This window comes from Castor canadensis, chromosome 5 (genome assembly GCF_047511655.1).
Source record: "Castor canadensis chromosome 5, mCasCan1.hap1v2, whole genome shotgun sequence".
Lineage (NCBI taxonomy): Eukaryota > Metazoa > Chordata > Mammalia > Rodentia > Castoridae > Castor > Castor canadensis.
In genome coordinates, this window is record NC_133390.1 from 130,164,800 (window position 1) to 130,186,545 (window position 21,746).

General features: G+C 37.6%; 1 long non-coding RNA gene across 2 annotated transcripts in view; it reads right to left on the reverse strand.

The window, feature by feature from the left end:
- Window positions 1–3,881: 3,881 nt before the first annotated feature.
- LOC141423107 (uncharacterized) overlaps window positions 3,882–21,746 on the reverse strand; it is a 32,603-nt gene continuing 14,738 nt past the window's right edge. The window contains exons 2-4 of one of the 2 annotated variants that reach the window (XR_012447763.1): window positions 13,286–13,340; window positions 5,150–5,290; window positions 3,882–4,764 (exon numbers count right to left, since the gene is read on the reverse strand). This is a non-coding gene — a long non-coding RNA (uncharacterized lncRNA). The remainder of the gene's footprint in view (window positions 4,765–5,149; window positions 5,291–13,285; window positions 13,341–21,746) is intronic. The other variant, XR_012447762.1, reaches the window with a different exon arrangement.

Here is a 21,746-nt window from a genome sequence, read left to right on the forward strand (position 1 = left end):
GGAGTTGGTGAGTTCTTGCATTTTCTTTTCACAGGTCTTGAGTTGTTTAATTAATAGTTCTTCGGTTTTTTCTTTAATTACCATTTCATCCTCGAGTTCTGAGATTCTGTCTTCTGTTTGTTCTATTCTGCTGGATTGGCTTTCCGTTTTGTTTTGCAGTTCTGTTTCGTTCTTTTTTCTGAGGTTTTCCATATCCTGGCTGTTTTCTTCTTTATTGTTGTCTATTTTTGTCCTGAGTTCATTTATCCATTTATTCATTGTGTTCTCTCTTTCACTTTGGTGTTTATACAGTGCTTCTATGGTTTCCTTTATTTCTTCTTTTGCTTTTTCAAATTCTCTATTTTTATTGTCTTGGAATTTCTTGAGTGTCTCCTGTACATTTTGGTTGACCCTATCCAGTATCATCTCTATAAAATTCTCATTGAGTACTTGTAGTATGTCTTCTTTTAAATTATTCTTGTGGGCTTCATTGGGTCCTTTGGCATAGTTTATCTTCATTTTGTTGGAGTCTGGATCTGAGTTTCTGTTCTCTTCATTCCCCTCTGGTTCCTGTACTAATTTTTTGCTGTGGGGAAACTGGTTTCCTTGTTTTTTCTGTCTTCCTGTCATTGTCCTTGGTGTTGTTACTGTCCCTGTACTGTGTGTAATTAAGTATTTTCTAGCTTGTAATAATAACAATGGTAATATTGAGAACGGAAGAGTGAGCTGAGATGGAAAGCAAGAAGTTAAAGAAAAGGGGAAAACAATTATACAGACAAGAGGGAGAAAGCAGAACAAGGTATCAGACAAGAGAGTTTCAAAGGTATAAACAGGGAGTGTTAGTGTACTAATCGACAGTAAGCTGAACAGACAATAGAGAGACAGAGAGAGGATTGAAAATCAAAGATAAAAAAAATAAAAAATAAGTATATGAAAGTAATATCTATTTATAAAAATGAATTAAAATAAAATGGAAAATAGGAAATTAAAAAAAAAAAAAAAAACCAAAAAACTTCCAAGTTTATATGCAATGCAATTTCAGTCTTAATAATTTGGATGTCCGTCTTAATCTCCAGTCCTGGAGTTGGTGCCTCAGATGTTGTTCTGTAGTTGTCTCATCAAAGGGGATGCATAAAGTAGAACAAAACTACACTCACACACACACAGAAGAAAAAATTTAAAAAAAGCCCCACCAAGTGTCCCCAGTTCAAATGCAATAGTTTCAGTAAGTTTTTCGGCTTGCAGGTGTAATTCGGTTGTTCTCTCATCAAAGGTAGGGAGAAAAAGAAAAAAAAGCGTCTGGAGGCAGTTCTGAGAGTGGTATCTGCAACTGTGGCTTGCCTGCCTGCTGCTCTCAGCCTGTAGCTGGTGGCGTTATTTATGCAGATCTCTGGGGTGAGCTTAGCACTCACCTGGTCCCACAGGCTTTGTTTGCTCAGAGTTCTCCTGTGCGGGGGAGGGGGGCCTCTGCTACAGGCTTTTCCCTTTCCAAGCACTGGGAAAGGCGACACTGCCCCGCGATGTCAGGCCTGCGTGTTTATTTACAGTTCACGTGGGAAGTGGGTCTTCCCTCCTCTCACAAGCGTCCCCGCTCCTGGTTGCTGGCGCGCCCCGCTCCCGCCAGAGCCTCTCCGGCCCGCCCGGCTCGTTTATTTACAGTCCCGGGAAGGGTTCCCTTCCCCCAATCTTCAGCGCTCAGGGCGCCCCACCCTCTTTCCAGCGTGTCTTAACTGTTCTTATTGCTTAGTACTCAGTTTCTCTTTTTTTCCCGGGTGGAGGTTAGTCTGTGCAGGGGGCTATGCTGCTCTGGCCCAGGCTTGTCTGTGGGGGAACCGTGGTACCGCGAAGCTCACCTGGTCCGCGTCTTCCCAAGCCGTATGGGCGCCGGCCACTGGCGGCCCCGGGGGCCTCCTCGGTTCTCCGTTTAACGTGAAGTGGAGATTCTCTGCGCCGGCTGGAGATGTGGAGGAGTCAAAGTTATGCCTTTTCTCGGTGATTATGCCTGCAAAGTGTGTCTCCAGTGTCTCTCCAAGATTTCACTATAGGAGGCTCGCTTTCTGCTTCCTACCTCTAGCCGCCATCTTGGAATCCTCTCTCTTTTATTATTCATATGTGCATACAAGGCTTGGTTTATTTCTCCCCCCTGCCCCCACCCCCTCCCTTACCACCCACTCCACCCCCTCCCGCTCCCCCCCTCAATACCCAGCAGAAACTATTTTGCCCTTATCTCTAATTTTGTTGTAGAGAGAGTATAAGCAATAATAGGAAGGAACAAGGGGTTTTGCTGGTTGAGATAAGGATAGCTATACAGGGCATTGACTCACATTGATTTCCTGTGTGTTTCATGACTCTTATAAACTCACCTGTATATCTAGCAGTGTGTACACAGGATACTCTGCCATCCTTCATGTCACAACAAATTAATTCTCCACCTTCATTTCTAAAAGCATTTTCTCACATCCCTTCTTGTTGATACAAGGACAACACTCCAGCATCACTTTCTTCTCTCAGCTATTACCAGTTTCCCCTCTCCATTGCACTACTCATATTAGCATGTGAAAACACTGCTGTTTCTTCTATATTAAAATCCACCTGAATATACTTTCCTCTCAAACTACTGCTATTTATTTTCTCCCCTTCTCATCAGAAGAGATTTTGCTATTCATAACACTCATCATCTCAACTCATCTCCTTCCATTGTGTCTTATACATATATTAATCAGTGATTTTCCCATTATTCCATAGAATTTTGTGTGTGTGGTACTGGGGTTTGAGCTCAAGGCCTCATGCTTACTAAACAGATGCATTCTACCACTTGAGCCATGCCCTCTCCCTTCCCCCATCCTCTTTTGCTTCAGTTGTCTTTTTCAGAGAGGGTCTCACATTTTTGCCCAGGGCCCACCTCATACTTCGATCCTCCTACCTATGCTTCCTACATAGCTGGGATTAAAGATACATGACACCACAGTTGGTTTATTTTACTGAGATGGGATCTTGCTAATCTTGTGCATGAGTTGGCCTCCAACCATGATCCTCTTTATCTCAACCTCCTGAGTAGCTGGACTACAGGCGTGACCAACTGCTCCCTGCCTAAAAACTTTTTTTAATAACTTTCATGCTACTAAATTAAATGTTCTGATCTTAATCCTTATCTTGAGAGTCAATCTAGGAAGAGCACTTTACACAGCAGATCCTTTCTTTTTCTAGCAACAGAATCAAAATGTGGCTGCCACTCTAGGTTTTCTTCCTATACCATTTGTTGCTCCCTCTTTGTTCCTTTGTTATTTTGCCTTCTTTTCCATGAACATAGCAGAATAGTGGCCCAGGATTTTTTGAAATTAAATTAATGCAAGTGGGACTGTTAGAGGACACTAAGGAAGGAGGAAAAAAAGAAAAGAATGAATAATATTGAAATACATACATCTGTGTAGGTGCAAGACAGAACAAAACACACAGAAAAACTGTTGAACAATACAGGGTAGTGGGGAAAGGATAAGGAAGAATAATAGAGCAGGTTTGACTAATTAAAGTACAATATATTTACAGGTGGAATACCAAGGCAAAACCCCACTGAACAACAAACAGATGCTAAAACAATGAAGGACAGGAATGTAAAACAGGTCATGTAAGGAGAGGATAATGGGGGAGACAGAGGGTAAATGAAGAGGGCAAGGAGGGTGAAGATGGTGGAGGTATGTTCTATGGGTGTATAACTATGGAACATTGAAAACTGTCAAAGTCATTTTAAGAAGGGGAGTGAGAGAAGAGGGAAAATAATGGAGGGGATGAACCAAATGGGTACGATATATGTACATATGAAAATGTAGCAATGAAACTCCCTATATAATTATGATATACAAATGAAAATGCTTTAACAAAAAAGCTAAATCAAAGTCACAGATTTTATCTTTCAACAACAACCAAGCCAGTCACATTCAGGTCTTTTTTGCCATCCAGGCACAAAGGCTTTGCTGTTTCCCATCAGAAATGCTGTGTACAGATCCGGGTTCTCGTTCTTTGTCAGTCCAGAACACTCACAGTGCTCCTCTGTCCACATCAAACAAAAGATGAGCCTGTAAGATATGTAGAAAAGTTGGAAGGCAAGGCAATACCAAAGCACTTGAAATTGAGAGGCAACAAAGCAGAAAAATGCCTTCCCTCTCCCCAGTTACTTAAATAACTGAACTCTTTCTTTTGTGATTCTAAAAGACAAATTTGGAGCCAAAGTATAAAAATGACTAGAATTGGCTATTCTTTCAAGTTCCCTGTAGTTAGAGTACCCACTTCCTATGCTCAAGAGAGAACATATCAATGTTAAGTAATATTTCTTCCTAGTGAGGGTGAATTTTTCTCACACTTGGGGGTTTCTTGGTAGGGATCCCTAATAAAAATTTATTATTTTTCTATTTTTCATTTTTACCTTCATTAGTTTCCTGTAGTGCTTCTCCCTATACCTCTTTTCATTTTATTAAAACTCATCTGTGGAAATTATCTTACACTACAGAGTATAAATAAACTTTTATTTAGCAAGCTGTGGAAATTAGAGAGACACAGAGAAAAGGATGGCACTCATTAAGCACCCGCACTCATTACTCATTCATTTCACTGATTGCTTTAGCAGAACAGGAGGCACCACCTCCCCCATGGATCATCAAATCATTCTCTGTGGGTGTCACAGAAGACAGAAGACAGGGCTAGCAGGCCCAGGAGCCTTGGAATTTCAGGAGAATCAACAGGAGGGCATCAGTCAGTAGCAGTGCCAGGCTATGTATTTGTTCTCTCCCTCTATAATGGAACAGAAGGAAGTGTAAGAGAAAGTGAATTTAAGATCTGCTTCCTAATGGGAGTTTATACTCAATATTTGATGGGAACAAGTTCAGTGGAATCCAGAAAACATCATTTACCATTTCTATTGTACAGTAGTTTATTCCCACTATAAACTTATGTTTATAGAGTCAGCTCAACACTGATTCTACCACTGGAGCTGTTAGGAGCATCCTTTAACCCAAATAATAGAAAGAATTGATGGAACACTTCACCACAAGCTTTGGTCTTGCAATATGGACAAATGAATGTTCAGATTCTGAGCCAGGTAAAAGGGTCTTTGAGCTCCTTCTGTATGCTCAAGGAGCAGATTGCAAAAAAGTATTATCTACCTCTACAAACGTACCTCTACAAACGTGAATCTGTCAGCTACAACATCACATGAAAATGGGTTGGCAGATTTGGAAGACATGTTTGATGAAGTGTGGCACCTGCATCATTGGCCTTCATCCTCCAGAGTAGCTGGTTTAGGCAAAGCAGTTCCTCACTAGAATGACAAGACAGAACACACCCAAGGTGGGCAGCCCCAAGTAGTGATTTACTTAGTAATGGCTAGTGATTCAATTCTCATGATAATATCATTGGGGACGAAACCCAGTGGCATCATACCACGAGCATTCTCTCAACTATCTTGATGTCTCAGACACAACCCTAAAGCTACCTGGTGCTGTCATCAATCTTCAAAACAATTTCATGTGTTAGGTACTATGATTAACCTCCCTCCTCCCCATTTCACCAGTGAAGAGAATAACAAGATGAGAGAGTGCAGGCAGCAGTGTGGGAATGAAGAAAGTTGAAAGCTATTATACTTTATAGTGACCTGCTAAGGCATAAAATATCAGCAACAGAAACAAGCCAGATACAGAAAGACAAATGCTTCCAGACCTTACTCAGCTTGGTCTCTAAAGAGGTCTAACTCATAGAAACAGGGAGTAGAGAGGGGGTTTCCAAGGGGAAGGGGTGGAAGGCATGGAGGGATTTTGGTTAAGCACTCAGTAATAACATGATTAAGTCCTGGGGATCAAATGTACATCATGATAACTATAGTTAATAATTTATTGTATGCCTGAATCACACACAGTAATTTTATGAAGTGAAAATGTGTTAATTAGTTTCATCATGGTAACAGCTTCAATGTAGACATATTTCTAAACAATACATGGTACCCATTAAGTACATATAATATATGTTTGTCAATTATTCCTCAGTAAAGCTGGGAAAGAATCAGCAACCCAATCTTTACTAATAGATTAGTTTAAAGAAATTATAACAAGCCAGAAAGGTTGAGAATGTCAGTTCCATTAAGATTAAGAGTGGAGAGATCAGAGGAAACTCATCCCTGAGCACTAAGCCTAAGCCAAGGGGGTAGGGAAGAACCAGGGTTACCTCTCCAACTTCTCTGTCATTTAGTCATAAAAAGCAATGAAAGCCAGGCACTTTAGCACATAACTTTAATCCCAGCTAACCCAGAGGCAGAAATAGGAAGATCACCATTGGAAGCCAGCCTTGGTAAAAATGTTAAGACCCTATCTGGAAAGAAAACTAAAAGCAAAAGAACTCAGGACATGGCTCAAGGCCCTGGGTTCAATTCCCAGTATTGCCAAAAGATACAAACAAGCAATGGAAAGGCAACTTGAATCAGAATAAGAAACCCATTACCTCACTGGTATGGGTTTTACCCCTATTCCTACTGTAAAAGTGGCAACAGGGAAGAAGGGAATGTGTGGAGTTTATTGATTTTCCAATGCAGAATACTAATTGGCCCTTCTCAGGACATCCAAAGACTATCTTAGCAAGGTAGCCATATGCAGAGGTAAATCGCTAGAACTCTATTACTAAATGAAGATGGATAGTGAGGGCCCAGAAATTGCCTAAATTAATCCTGCTCCACATCTAGCCCAAAGGAAGAACTACTTTAGTTAATTGATCCTAGAGAAGCCATGGCTGGATTCTTAAATTTGTTCATTAGGATAAAGCCTATATAGGTTTTACTTTATTTCCTGATTATAAATAAGTATATATTTATCCTGGTAATTTTTGAATGTGCAAAACTGTAGAAAAAAACATAGTCAGCCATATTGCCACCCATGAAAGGTAATTACTATTACCTGAGACAAGTTCTTCATACCCTTCAACTACTGCAAACTTCAAAACTGTGGTGTCTCATGGAAGACTGAGGTGTTCTAAAGGGGGTGGGTTTATAAATAACAAATGCCGTGCAACTTAGGCTGAAAATCTAGGTGAAAGAAATCCTCTTTCTCCTTCCTTTTAGGCTCTGAACAACCATTTCTTACCCTGTGATGGACAATTTGATTAAGGCTGTCTACACTAGAAGTAAGTTTGACATGTTATTGGAGAAAAGGATTTTGCTGTGGCCATTGGAGATAAGATTGACTGGTGATACAGCTATGTGTGCTGTTCTAGGATAGCCAGAGAAAGATCTTCTGATAGAAACCCTTTTGTGTGCTCAGACAAAACTCAGCAAAGTTCCTAAGGGAAAGAAATTAGTTGGCAAACTACTTGTTTATCAAATCTGTTCCTATTTCAGGGCTGTCAACCTTTGAGGGAAGATGGTAAGTAAAATAGATTCTTGGGCCCCAAGTGTTCTTTCTCCAGACCTTGTTACTTTGTGCTAGTAGAGAGCCCTTCTCCATCTCTCCCTTTGCTGAGACTAGCAGAAGGTGAGGTCAAGGACCACCTTCAGCAGCTTTCTCACTTTGCTATCCTATAGTGGCAGATGCTGTAACAACTACACATCTTCACACACATACAATATACAACCCTTTGTTGTATTTACCATTCAGCAAATATTTATTGACTTTCATCTGCATCTATATTCCAGTGTCTACTTTGTTGCTGATGTTATGGTAATGAAAACAAAAGTGTTCTGATCGGATAGGGCTTACATTTCAGTGAGGACTAAAGAAAATCAACAAATACAAATGTCTAATATAATTTGAAGCAATGCTAAACATACCTAGAGAAACTTAAAAGAATCGTTTAGGGATAATGGATAGTAGATGCTTTCTACACAGGACAGTCAGGGCAAAACTTTCTAAGAAGGTGTCTTGGAGCAGATTTGAATAACATGAGGAAGCCAGCCCAGGAAGGCCAGGTAGAAAACAAACCAGAGGCAAAGTAGGTGCAAGGGCTTTGGAGAGTAGAAGGGAGCAGGTCTGGCTTCTTCAAGAACCAGCCGGAGAGAGGCATTTGCAGCTGGAGTGAGAGAGAGCCAACTGGGATGAAAGGAATGACCTTAGGTATCAGATAAGTAGAGCCTTGAATGTTATGGAAACCACCACCCTGCTGTAGCCTCTCTCTGGTTTTTCAATGCTTTTGCAGCCCAGAAGCCTGACTCCCTCATGGGACACCCACAGTTTTTGCTCATCTGAACATTGCTGGACATCAGACCCAGCCTCAGTTTTTATTCATTGTGTTCTTCAGTTGTATTGGGCTATCTGAGTCACCAAATTCTCCAGGTTCTTCCTTGCCCCTTTGACCTTGCATAGGCAATTTCCTCAGCCTCAAATGCTTCTCTCCATATGAGCTTGGTAAGTGAAGAAGCTTCTGCCACAGAATACCTTTTGTGTGAGGCTTTTCCTGGCTCGCCACACTCATCTCTGTGCTATTTCTGCCTTATATCTGCTGGCAGCAATCACTCGTTCATATCACTGCTTCCCATAGAAGATGTACTCTTTACAGTCACAGACTAAAGCCTTGTCTTTACATTTCTGCTGCTTAGCATGAGGCTGTGCAATATGATAGAAAATTAATAAATGAATGAGCATGTGAGTGCCTGAATGAATGAAGAATTGTCTGAATGAATTTTGGGTTGTTTTACTTTAGGTCACCGGTAGACAAAGTCTCACAAAATGGACTCCCTTCCTTCTCATTCAGCCTAAAAGACAATTCTTGACTGAACTTTGTTTTTCTAATAGGAAAGTACAAGCAAAGTGAATGTCAAGAATGTTCTGTGCATGAAAAATGTAATAGCTGCATAATACACCTGTCAAAAGGGTGTTTAAAATGCTATCAAACCCATATAACTGAGGTGGTTTGTGGGAGTTGCTATTATAAAAGCAGTTTTGAACACTCTGCACAGAAAATTATCACCTACGGGAAACTTCCAGAGCAACTGTGACTTGTTGTTGCCAAAGTTGGCGTTACCACTGAGCCTTTCTAAACATCTTATCCATCTGTTCACTGGTTTCCAAATCTACAGAATGGGCAGCTCACATGTGTTCAAGACTCAATGTGAATGAGTGAAAAATATTTGAAAATATTTCAGAGTCTCAAAATACTGCCACTTACATAGGGTATGTATCTAAATCTAATATAGAATGTTAAGTGTGTGAAAGTATCATGTGCCTAAATATTCCTTAGGAATGATAAATGATTTTTCAATATGGTTTAATGATAGAATGAGCTTGGAAGTAAAGTTCACTTATAAAAGCTGAGATTTAAAAATCAGAGACAGGCTTAGGAAATGTGCTTGAAGGTGTTTTTCCTGCCCTGCTTATTTCCTTTCCTTCTTTTTCTTCTTTGTCACAATGGCCCTGCATGCTGTTAATCCTTTTCCCTCACTCTGAGCAGGAGAGGAGGATTGGTCAGTGTCTGAGTCCCATCACCCCCAGATGAAACTGAAGTGAACATTAAAATCATGAGCTTGGATAGAGCCAGTCCAGCAGAGAAAGCAAACTGGGCAACTTAGAGATGGAATTCTGAGTGCGTTAACAAACAGAGGAGCAAAACAAGGGATTGATACCTGGTCTCTGCAGCCAGGAGAAGAAGTAGGGAAAGAAGAAAGGGGGAGGCGGAGGGAGTAGAGCTAACTCCTTATCCAGTGCTCAATATATTGTCCAGCACTGTCCAGCAGCAGAGAGCACACAGCTAGCCAACAGCATCCAAGCACTATCTGGAGCTGAGCTGGTTATGTGATGAAGAAATTACCTGGCATAGCAGGTTTGGTTTACTGGAGAACTTATGAGGGTGACATGGAGAGTCATTATTTTCCATGACTTTGTATTGTCTAGGTTGTGTGCTTACCACTGGAGTTAGTTTCTCCTTTTCTGAGTTTTCAGTCTTTCAGTGTCATTGTGGATCCCTAAATCATATTCATTAACCCCCTGATTTTCTATAAATGTTTTCTCTTTCTAATTGAACAAAAATATTCCCAATACTTCCAATGCTATGGCCAATGATAATTCACAGATCTCTAGCCATTCTCTCTAAATACCATTTGGATGTCATACCATCATTTAAACTTAGCACAGTCATCCTTCTCACTTTCAAAGGTACTTCTCAAGACATTAATAGAATTATAAATTCTATAGAGATATTTTAGATGTATTCACTGTCTGTTTACCTTCCCTAAATTGCAAGTTGGTTGACTGTAGGGTTCATGTGTGGTGTTGTTTAGGGCACCTGCATAGGGCACCTGCACAGTGATGGGTACACTGAGTGACTCCTCATAGGATTAGTTAATTGAGGCAAACTAAGGGACAAGTAAATTTGAAGAGAACAAGTAGCTATGAAACACAACTTGTTAAAATATTTAATTCAAAAAATGTCTCCAATAGTTTCAACTCTAAAGTTTACATTTGTGAATTGTTTTCAATTTTTCAGGGAATAAAAAATTTGTTGAGCAAAAATACACACCAGACATATATGAAATAACACAGGGATTTAAGTTGGAGTATTACTTGTAGCACCAAGTAGAAATTCAAAAATATTCATTAATAAGGGTGGGTAAAAGAAACTATGGCACCTCAATAAACTGGCACACCACATTAAGCTCTAAGTCTGTGTGTGACTGCATGTATGTGTGCATCTTTGTTCAAGAGAAAAGCAAAAGGTGCAGAACTACTCATTAAATTCATTACCATTCTTTTTTAATTTACTGGAAGAATTCTCATAGTACAGGAAACTGGGAGACAGGATTACAGCTAGTATTAGGGTAAGCTTTGAGATAAGAGCTTGAAAGTTATGATTAAATTTTCATTGCATACTCTTTTCAACATTTGAATTTTTATCATCAATTAGCTTTAAAAAAATGTCTCTGATTTAAATAAAAGCCAAATCAAGTAAAAATGGCAGAGAAATTTGAGGCAACAAGGTTTAAATTCATAAGAAACCAGAGTAAATTTTAGAATATGCCTTCTGAAGCAGTCTTCTTTATAGATGTGACATTGCAGCTCAAGGGATCAGAGCCAATATTCTAGACTAGCTATATCTTTCTGTAATAACTTTCCGGTACTATTTGTTCCAAAAGAACCACCTTCAATGAGTATGTACTTGAAAGAATGAGAGAATTTTACTTGGTGTTCATTAGTTGTAGCCATAGCTGTGGATAAACAAAGAAAGATGAGACATTCTAATTTCAGTTTTATGTTGTTTAAAAATACATACAATCTGAGCAAGCATGCTTGGAATACTTGAAAATCATGGGCAGGTCAAAGTAAAAGGCCAAGGTGCCACACGAGACCGTGTGCATCCACAGCTTCTCTATTGTGCAAGTTGTAATGATAAATTACAGACTGAACAGTGCCCAAAGCGTAGGCATCCTACTTCCTATGCCTCGATGGTCTTGGGTCTGGACATTCCCAATTCCCAAAACTTATTGGTGTTCTTGCAGAAAACGTTTCCAATTGTTTTAGCTAACTGTTCTATCTTCTAAGTCATAAGTGAACACAGAATGAGTATGAATACAGCCTTACATTTACACAGGTGAACCAAACCATACAATCCCTCTAAGTCAAAGACAACTTCTGCGTATTGGCCCCTAGGTTATTTCTTCACTATAGCCCATATTCAAATTTTTACACATCACATTGTTTTAAATGCAGCCCAGGTAAGCAGAATGTTAGCCATTTAAAACCTGCTTGCTTTGCATACCCTGTAAACATCACTTGTCAATAGATAAAACAATCCCTTTGTCACAAGGACACCTGCCTGGTACTAAGCAGATAAAACCTGGACAGGTAAGTTTCCTCTCTGATGTTACCCTTCCCCAGGACTCTCTTGCCCTCCTCCCCTTCTGAGGAACCACCCCCACCCTCTGGACAGCTTTTGCTGCCACCAACTCATTCAGCACAAATCTGTCCAAACTACGTTCAAGAAATTTTGTGTGTGCCACTGCTGTACCATGGTTGTATCTTTTTACAGTAATCATCTCCCAAATCCATGAAACCCCCTATAATTTGAAATAATTTGTCTTGGACAAAAGTAATACCACTTTAAGATAGTAGCTTAGCTCTGATTAGAATGTTAATTTTAAGGGGAAAGTTTTTAACTTTCCTTGGGGGGAGGGAATTGAAGTATACTGACCTATCACCATAAAGAGGTTGATCTTTCTTACTTCTAATCTGTAGTCTGATAATGCGTAATTGTGAAGCAAGTATCTTCAGGTCAACTAATAAATAAGCTCTCAGATTTTGAATTTAGGATATCCTGACACAAAATCTGGGATGTTCCCTCTATTTTGCCAACCTCGTAAATAAATGCGATTATATTATCCTTAGCTTGTTATTTTGATTATTTTCTTTCTAAAACTATCTTTCACTTCCTTCAGAAACTGTTTTTATCTTCTTTCTTTTGTTAAATAATTTTAAACTGATGGAATTTGCTTCATTTCAAATTTTACCTACTATAAATAAAGTTGCAGCAAACATTCCTCTGCATTTATTTATTTATTTACTTATTTACTTATTAGCAGTACTGGGGTTTGAACTTAGGACCTAGTGCTTGCTAAGCAAGTGCTCTATGACTTGAGCCACTCCACCAGCCCTCTTTACTTTAGTCATTTTACAGATAGGGTTTTGCTTTATGCCTGGACGGGCATAAACCACAATCCTCCTATTTATCCTTACTGGGTAGCTGAGATGACAGACACATTACACAGAGCCCAGCCATTGGTTGAAATGTGATTTTCACTAACCTTTTTCTCTGGCTGCCCTTGAACCAAGATCCTCCTGATCTCCACCTCCCAAGTAGCTAAGATTAGTCTTGAGCCACCATGTCCAGCACTAGATATTTATCTTTGTACATATGTAGTTATAAATCTATCAGAAGTCTTATTTGCAAGCATCAAAAACCAAACCTGGTTCTCTTAAGCAACGGAGAATTTTCGGAGAGGCTATTTATACCACTCATAGATGAAAGGAATGTGGAAGAGTAGCTTGAAGACAGGCAGGATCCAGGAAGTCAGGGGCCTGGGCAGCAGGAAGCCTGGCAAAGTGTTTCAGCAGAGGCACTGGGATGACACCATTTAATCTTTTTTTTTTTTTTTTCATTTTTCTTTTATTATTCATATGTGCATACAAGGCTTGGTTCATTTCTCCCCCCTGCCCCCACCCCCTCCCTTACCACCCACTCCACCCCCTCCCGCTCCCCCCCTCAATACCCAGCAGAAACTATTTTGCCCTTATCTCTAATTTTGTTGTAGAGAGAGTATAAGCAATAATAGGAAGGAACACTTTCTTACCACGTGTGGCATTAACTGGAGACAATTTTGCTCCTTCCTGGCAGAGGTCTTGTGCCTATGGGTGAGGAGAGGGAGCATGTAACTGCTTCAAATTCTGTAGTAGAAAGTGACTCCTACCCTGCAGGACTCTCCAAATCCTCAGGTGAGAAGAGCTGTCCCCATACAGGTTTAAATTGAGTTTTAGGGAATTTGAGTTAAGATAAGCAGATTTTAATAATCAAAGTTATTGAAACTTCCATTTTTTATTAGAGTATGGATCATTTTCTTATTATGAAATTAATGAGTTCTTTTCATAAGACAATTAGTTCTGTTACATATAATCACATATTTTAAAAATTGGTTTGAATTTTTATAACACATTCTAATATGTATTTTTACATTTTGTCCTTGTATGTTCTGAGTATTTTGCCATTATTACAATGATAACTCCAAATGCAAGATTATAATAAAAAAGCAAAAGCCTGTGGTACTTACTTCTAATGTTTTTATGACTTTGCTTTCAGTGTCTAAAAGCTTGTACCCAGTACCTGGAATTCATTTAAATATAAAAAAGGTAGTATTCAAGTTTTTTATTTAAAAAAATTAATTTGCTCATTATTTTTTTCTCAAATGTGTTAAAAGGCTATTTCCTTCATAAAATTAAGCCTTAAATGTATTTAGATCTATTTCCAGACTATGCAATAGTTATAATTTATTTTAATTATTATACATTTATATGAAAAATCTTAAAATCTGATTGGGCTTGTATCTCTTCCTTATTCTTATTTTTATAACTTTCCCATGAATATTTATATGTTCATTTTTTCATGTTAGCTCCTAATGTAGCTTGACTGGTAACTTTAAGTAAAAGAATTGGGAATAGAGACATTTCACATTCATATATTAACTTACAGAGAACAGATAGCTCTTAAAATATTAAAACACTCAAGGAAATGAGTATCAAAATTTTCACATTAGGTATTGTATCACCATGGTGGCAATTGTGAATAACGTACTTTATCATATTTTCTTACTAACATTTTATTTTAAAAAGTAGATACTTTGGATTATTTTTTAATCAACCAACATTCTGATAAACCTAATATCCTTGGTATGGACATAGCACATTCTGTTTATCCTTTTACCACTGATGGGCGTTTGGGTTGTTTCCACTTAATGGTTGTTATAAATAATGCTGTTGTGAATATTCACTTACAAGTTTAATGTGTACATATATTCTCTCTTGGGTATAAACCTGCAAGCCATGTGTTAATGGCCATGTATATATCTTCTTTAGGAAAATGAATATTCAGATCCTTTACTAATTTTTAAGTTGGATTTTTTTGTCTATTATTGAGTTGTAAGGCCTCCTTATACGTTCTTGAGACAAGCCTCTTATCAAATACATAAATTTGTAAATCTTTTCTCCTGTGAGTATTCTGTGAATTGCCTTTTCATTTCCTTCATGCTGTCTTAGGCAGAACAAAAGTTTTAAATTTTGATGAATAACAATTTACCTCTTTTATCTTTTGTCACTTACACTTTTGAACTATGAGCTCCTAAACCAAGATTTGTTACAATTTTCTTTCTATTAGTTCTGTAGTCTTAGTCTTTCATTTGTGACTACAAGCCATTTTGAGCTCATTAATTTTTGTGTATTTTGTAAGGTTAAAGGCTCAACTTCATCCTTTTGCATGTGAATAGCCGGCTTTCCCAACAACATTTGTTTATATTATCTTGATATGGTAGTGAATTATCTTTTATAATAAATTATGTGTGGCTGTGCCTCCACATTTAAAAATTAGAATGCTACATCTTAAATTTTGTCATCATTACTATGTAGGATCCATACATGTTTGTAAATACTATCTCCTGTGAAAAAGTTTAATATAGATGTATATTATGTTTATAAATTAGAAGAAATTGAGACTGTTTAGCTTTTCTTAGACATTGTTGGTAGCCTTTCAAACATCCTCTATAATAATAATTTGTATTCATTTTTCACTTATTCTTAGGTAAACTTTGGTAATTTTCATTTCTCCAGTAAAAAATATATATTAGTATATATAATACATTATATATACTAATGTATATAATACATTATATATATTATATACATAATATAACTTATATATGCATATGTATAAGTTATATCAAAATCTTGAATATAAATTTCCAAGTGGTAGGATTTTTTTCTTCCAGTTTTAATTTAATTTCAGTTTTCCAGCATTGCAACCTAAAGGATATTTATTTTATTTACTTTTACTAATCTTACTTATTTGTTCTACTTGGCCTGTCAAGAACCAAACAATGAAGCATGGGATTTTCTTCTAGCATGTTTTTGTTTCTTTCTCTGCTTGAATTTTTTGAGGGTTTTGCCTTTTAAAAACTCTGGTGGACAGAAATTCATGAAGATTAGATTTTCTTAGTAGTCACTACCTTATTATTTTAAAATGTTCTTTTTGTTTTAAAATGTTCTTTTTGTTTTTGTTCCATACTTTAAATTTGATTTGAACCATGCCAAGTGTTCGTATCTCAATATTTTTCTCTTAATTTGTCTTTCCCTAATTTTTACTCATTATTTTATTTTTAAACTTTCTGAGTCATTTTATATCAGAAAATGACTCTTCTAGTTTTAAAAGTAGTTAGATTATGAACTAACTGAATAATTCCTTTGCTTATTTTATGATTTCTTCTCTCTCTCTCTCTCTCTCTCTCTCTCTCTCTCTGTCTTTCAGCAGTACTAAGGTTGGACGCAGGTCCTCACTCTTGCCAGGCAGGTACTCTACCACTTGAGCCACTCTATCAGCCCTAAATCCTGTATAATTTCAGCCGTTGTGTTTGATGTGTTCCTTCCATTCTGTCAACATGTCCTCCTATTGTTGCACAAACATATTTGTCCTTAGGTTTTCCCCTTACCACAGAACACTACTCTCACCTTTCTCCTGGTGTTTGTTGTGGCCCCTCCACAGCTATTCTTATGTTCCTTACAGGTTGCCTTTTTTATACTATCATAACAAGGGACTTACATGATGTGTAGCTTTTGGTGTCTGGCTCATTTCATTTAACAAAATGAATTATAAATTCATCCATATTGGAGCACAAATCCTTTTTAACTACTGAGTAGGATTGACTTGTATCAATGTACTACAATTCATTTATTGTTCTATTGAAGGACATATGAGATGTTTCAGTGTTTGCCATAAGCAAAATTGTCAGTTCTAGGAGCATTTTTGTAGATTACTTGGGGTTTTGTATATATATATAGTCAAACTGTTTGAAAAATATAAATTATGTTATTTTTTCCCTTCAACCCTGTACATCTCTCGTGATATATTTAGGTTTTCCAGTTCCACATTCAATAGAAATGGTATAAAACCCACTGACCTTACTTTCAATTTCTAAGGGAAAGATCATTACATGTGATCAATACATTTGAAATAAGATGTATATTTTAGTATGTGTGTTTTCTAATAGGTTAAAGATGCTACTTTCTAGCATTCTAGTTTACTGAAAGTTTTTAATTATTATTATGAATGGATGTTGAATGTGGTTGCCACTTAAACCAAAGACAACAAAATAATAATAAGGGAATACTATATAAAAAATTTATGCCTATGAAAGTACAATGTAGACAATATGTACCAATTCTTTCAAACTCAGATTAAAGTTAAAAATTCAAAAAGAAAAGATTGTCAGATCAGATGCTTTTTTTTTCTTTTTCTACTGAAATTAGATGGCTTTCTTACTTAACCTGTTTGGTCTGTAGAGTATAAGATTCAGGTTTTGATTGCTTAATCAGCTTTGCATTGCTAGGATGAATTTACCTAACTGTAACACTATTCTTCTTATGCATTACTATATTTGATTTGCTGACATTTTTTAAGGGTTTTTGGTCTATAGTCATGGGGGACATAGATCTGAAATTTTCTTAAAATGTCTTTGATTTTAGTATTAATTTGAGTATTAGACTCAAAGAATAGTTTAGGAAATGTTCTCTTTTTCTATTTTATGGAAGAAATTTTGTATAAGTCTGATTATTTATCTCATACATGTTTGGCATAATCATTCAGGAAAATCATCTAAACTGACTGTCTTTTCTTGAAAAAATTTTAAGCAACAACTTAATTTTAACAGCTATCAGGCTACTTGAGATACTCATTCCTTCCTGAGTGAGAATGAGTAGCTGGCATCATTCATGTCATCTAAATTGTGTGCTCATGGACATAGAATTTGTTGTAGTGTTTTCTTAATGTTCTTTATGTCTCTGGGGTTGATAGTGATATCCGCTCTTTCATCCTTTACATTGGTAATTTGTTTCTTATATCTCAATCTCACTAGAGATATTATCAGGCTTACTGGTCTTAAAGCAACCTTATGTTTTAATTATATTCTCTCTTCCTTTTCAGGTTTTGGTTTCACTCAATTTGTTCTCCTTCCTTTGTGTTTAATTTGCTCCTTTTACTTTAAGTTTTGAAGGCAGAAGCTTAGGTTACTGGCTTTTGATCTTTTATAATTTCTAATATAAACATTTGGTGCTATAAATTTCCCCCTAAGCACTGATTTAGCTACTTCTGATATAATTTTTTTGTGCTGTGCTTTCATTTTTACTTGGGTCATTTAAATTTTTTTCTTTGTTATTTCTTTTTAAATTATTTAGAAGTATATATTTAATTTCTAAATATTTGAGGATGTACATAGACATTTTTATTTAATTTTGTGTTGGTCCAAAAAGTGGGGATAGATCGATAGGTTAGATAGATGATAGATAGATGACAGGTCTAGATAGATGATAGGTTAGATAGATGATAGATAGATGACAGTCATAAAATTGATTTTATGACTCAGAATATGGTTTAGTTTGTTCCATATTCCAGGTGTTCTTGAAATGAATATGTTCTTTATTGTTTTTGGTGGTGTGCCCTTTATAAACATCACGTTGGTTAATAGTTTACTCTATATCCTTAGTAAGTTCTGTTTATTTGTTCTATCAATTACAAAGAGAAAATATTGTTTCTAGCCATAATTATCTTTAAACCTCTAGAACTCAGCTATTTGGAATGTTTTGGTGCATGATGTGGGGATAAAAATTTAATCATTTTTTTTTCAAAATATTTACCCAGTATTCCAGTGCCATTCATTAAGAACCTGTTCATTCTCTACTAATTGAAGATGTCATCTTTGTTGTGCATTAACATTCCTTTGTGCCTATGTATATATAAAAATACATATATAGCCAAAGCTTTATCTTTTGTTCCATTCATCTGTAAGTTCATTCTGAACAAATATGACACTGATTTAATCACAAGAACATTATAATTTGGTAGGCCTGTTCCACAAATTTCTCTTCTTTCTCAGGGTTTTTGTAGTTATTCATATCTTCAAGAATAGCACTGGCTTCAAATTGTCTGGGTACCAAAAATGATTGTCTATATTGTAAATCCCATCCAATGTATACATTTACTTAGGAAAGAATCTCTGGTCTCACTATCCATGAACACTTCACTTTTCTAATTGTTCAAGTCAAAATTTTTATAATGGATAGTTAAAATGTTTCTCCTACATGTTTTAAGTTGGTATAACAGATGAAGTTATTCTCATATAGGCTTTAAACATTTTAAGTTTTGTATCTAAATGTGTTTGTGTTTTCAAAATAGGTACATTTAAAGATACTTCTGGCCTCATTAAATTAGAGCACAATGCTGATTCTTTCCCTGGCACTTCACCATTTGGGCCTTCACTCTTTCAAGCTTCTTAAAAGAACCTTCTGATTCCAAGATGGCGGCTAGAGGTAGGAAGCAGAAAGCGAGCCTCCTATAGTGAAATCTTGGAGAGACGCTGGAGACACACTTTGCAGGCATAATCACCGAGAAAAGGCATAACTTTGACTCCTCCACATCTCCAGCCGGCGCAGAGAATCTCCACTTCACGTTAAACGGAGAACCGAGGAGGCCCCCCGGGCCGCCAGTGGCGGGCGCCCATACGGCTTGGGAAGACGCGGACCAGGTGAGCTTCGCGGTACCGCGGTTCCCCCACAGACAAGCCTGGGCCAGAGCAGCATAGCCCCCTGGACAGACTGACCTCCACCCGGGAAAAAAGAGAAACTGAGTACTAAGCAATAAGAACAGTTAAGACAAGCTGGAAAGAGGGTGGGGCGCCCTGAGCGCTGAAGATTGGGGGAAGGGAAGCCCTCCCAGGACTGTAAATAAACGAGCCGGGCGGGCCGGAGAGGCTCTGGCGGGAGTGGGGCGCGCCAGCAACCAGGAGCAGGGACGCTTGTGAGAGGAGGGAAGACCCACTTCCCACGTGAACTGTAAATAAACACGCAGGCCTGACAACGCGGGGCAGTGTCGCCTTTCCCAGTGCTTGGAAAGGGAAAAGCCTGTAGCAGAGGCACCCCCCCCCCACAGGAGAACTCTGAGCAAACAAAGCCTCTGGGACCAGGTGAGCGCTAGCTCACCCCAGAGATCTGCATAAATAACGCCTCCAGCTACAGGCTGAGAGCAGCAGGCAGGCAAGCCACAGTTGCAGATACCACTCTCAGAACTGCCTCCAGACGCGTTTTTTTCTTTTTCTCCCTACCTTTGATGAGAGAACAACCGAATTACACCTGCAAGCCGAAAAACTTACTGAAACTATTGCATTTGAACTGGGGACACTTGGTGGGGCTTTTTTTTTATTTTTTCTTCTGTGTGTGTGTGAGTGTAGTTTTGTTCTACTTTATGCATCCCCTTTGATGAGACAACTACAGAACAACATCTGAGGCACCAACTCCAGGACTGGAGATTAAGACGGACATCCAAATTATTAAGACTGAAATTGCATTGCATATAAACTTGGAAGTTTTTTGGTTTTTTTTTTTTTTTTTTTAATTTCCTATTTTCCATTTTATTTTAATTCATTTTTATAAATAGATATTACTTTCATATACTTATTTTTTATTTTTTTTATCTTTGATTTTCAATCCTCTCTCTGTCTCTCTATTGTCTGTTCAGCTTACTGTCGATTAGTACACTAACACTCCCTGTTTATACCTTTGAAACTCTCTTGTCTGATACCTTGTTCTGCTTTCTCCCTCTTGTCTGTATATTTGTTTTCCCCTTTTCTTTAACTTCTTGCTTTCCATCTCAGCTCACTCTTCCGTTCTCAATATTACCATTGTTATTATTACAAGCTAGAAAATACTTAATTACACACAGTACAGGGACAGTAACAACACCAAGGACAATGACAGGAAGACAGAAAAAACAAGGAAACCAGTTTCCCCACAGCAAAAAATTAGTACAGGAACCAGAGGGGAATGAAGAGAACAGAAACTCAGAGCCAGACTCCAACAAAATGAAGATAAACTATGCCAAAGGACCCAATGAAGCCTACAAGAATAATTTAAAAGAAGACATACTACAAGTACTCAATGAGAATTTTATAGAGATGATACTGGATAGGGTCAACCAAAATGTACAGGAGACACTCAAGAAATTCCAAGACAATAAAAATAGAGAATTTGAAAAAGCAAAAGAAGAAATAAAGGAAACCATAGAAGCACTGTATAAACACCAAAGTGAAAGAGAGAACACAATGAATAAATGGATAAATGAACTCAGGACAAAAATAGACAACAATAAAGAAGAAAACAGCCAGGATATGGAAAACCTCAGAAAAAAGAACGAAACAGAACTGCAAAACAAAACGGAAAGCCAATCCAGCAGAATAGAACAAACAGAAGACAGAATCTCAGAACTTGAAGATGAAATGGTAATTAAAGGAAAAACCGAAGAACTATTAATTAAACAACTCAAGACCTGTGAAAAGAAAATGCAAGAACTCACCGACTCCATCAAAAGACCAAACTTGAGAAGCATGGGCATCGAAGAAGGAGAAGAAGTGCAAGCGAAGGGAATGCGTAATATATTCAACAAAATAATAACGGAAAATTTCCCAAATCTAGAGAAAGATATTCCCATACAAATGCAAGAGGCCTCCAGGACACCAAACAGACCAGATCAAAATAGAACTACTCCACGACATATCATCATTAAAACAACAAGTTCAGAAACTAAGGAAAGAATATTGAAGGCTGCAAGAGAGAAAAAACAAGTAACATACAAAGGTAAACCCATCAAAATCACAGCAGACTTCTCAACAGAAACATTAAAAGCAAGAAGAGCGTGGGGTGAGATCTTCCGGGCACTGAATGAAAATAACTTCAACCCCAGGATACTCTACCCAGCAAAGCTATCATTCAAAATAGATGGAGCAATAAAAGTCTTCCATGATAAGCAGAAACTAAAACAATATGTGACCACAAAGCCACCATTACAAAAGATTCTGCAAGGGATCCTGCACACAGAAAGTGACACCCAACTTAACCATGAAAAGGCAGGCAGCACCAAACCACAGGATAAGAAAAAGCAAGACAGTAGAGAGTAACATCAAGTTAGGTACACACAATCAAACCTTCAAACAACTAAGATAACTAAAT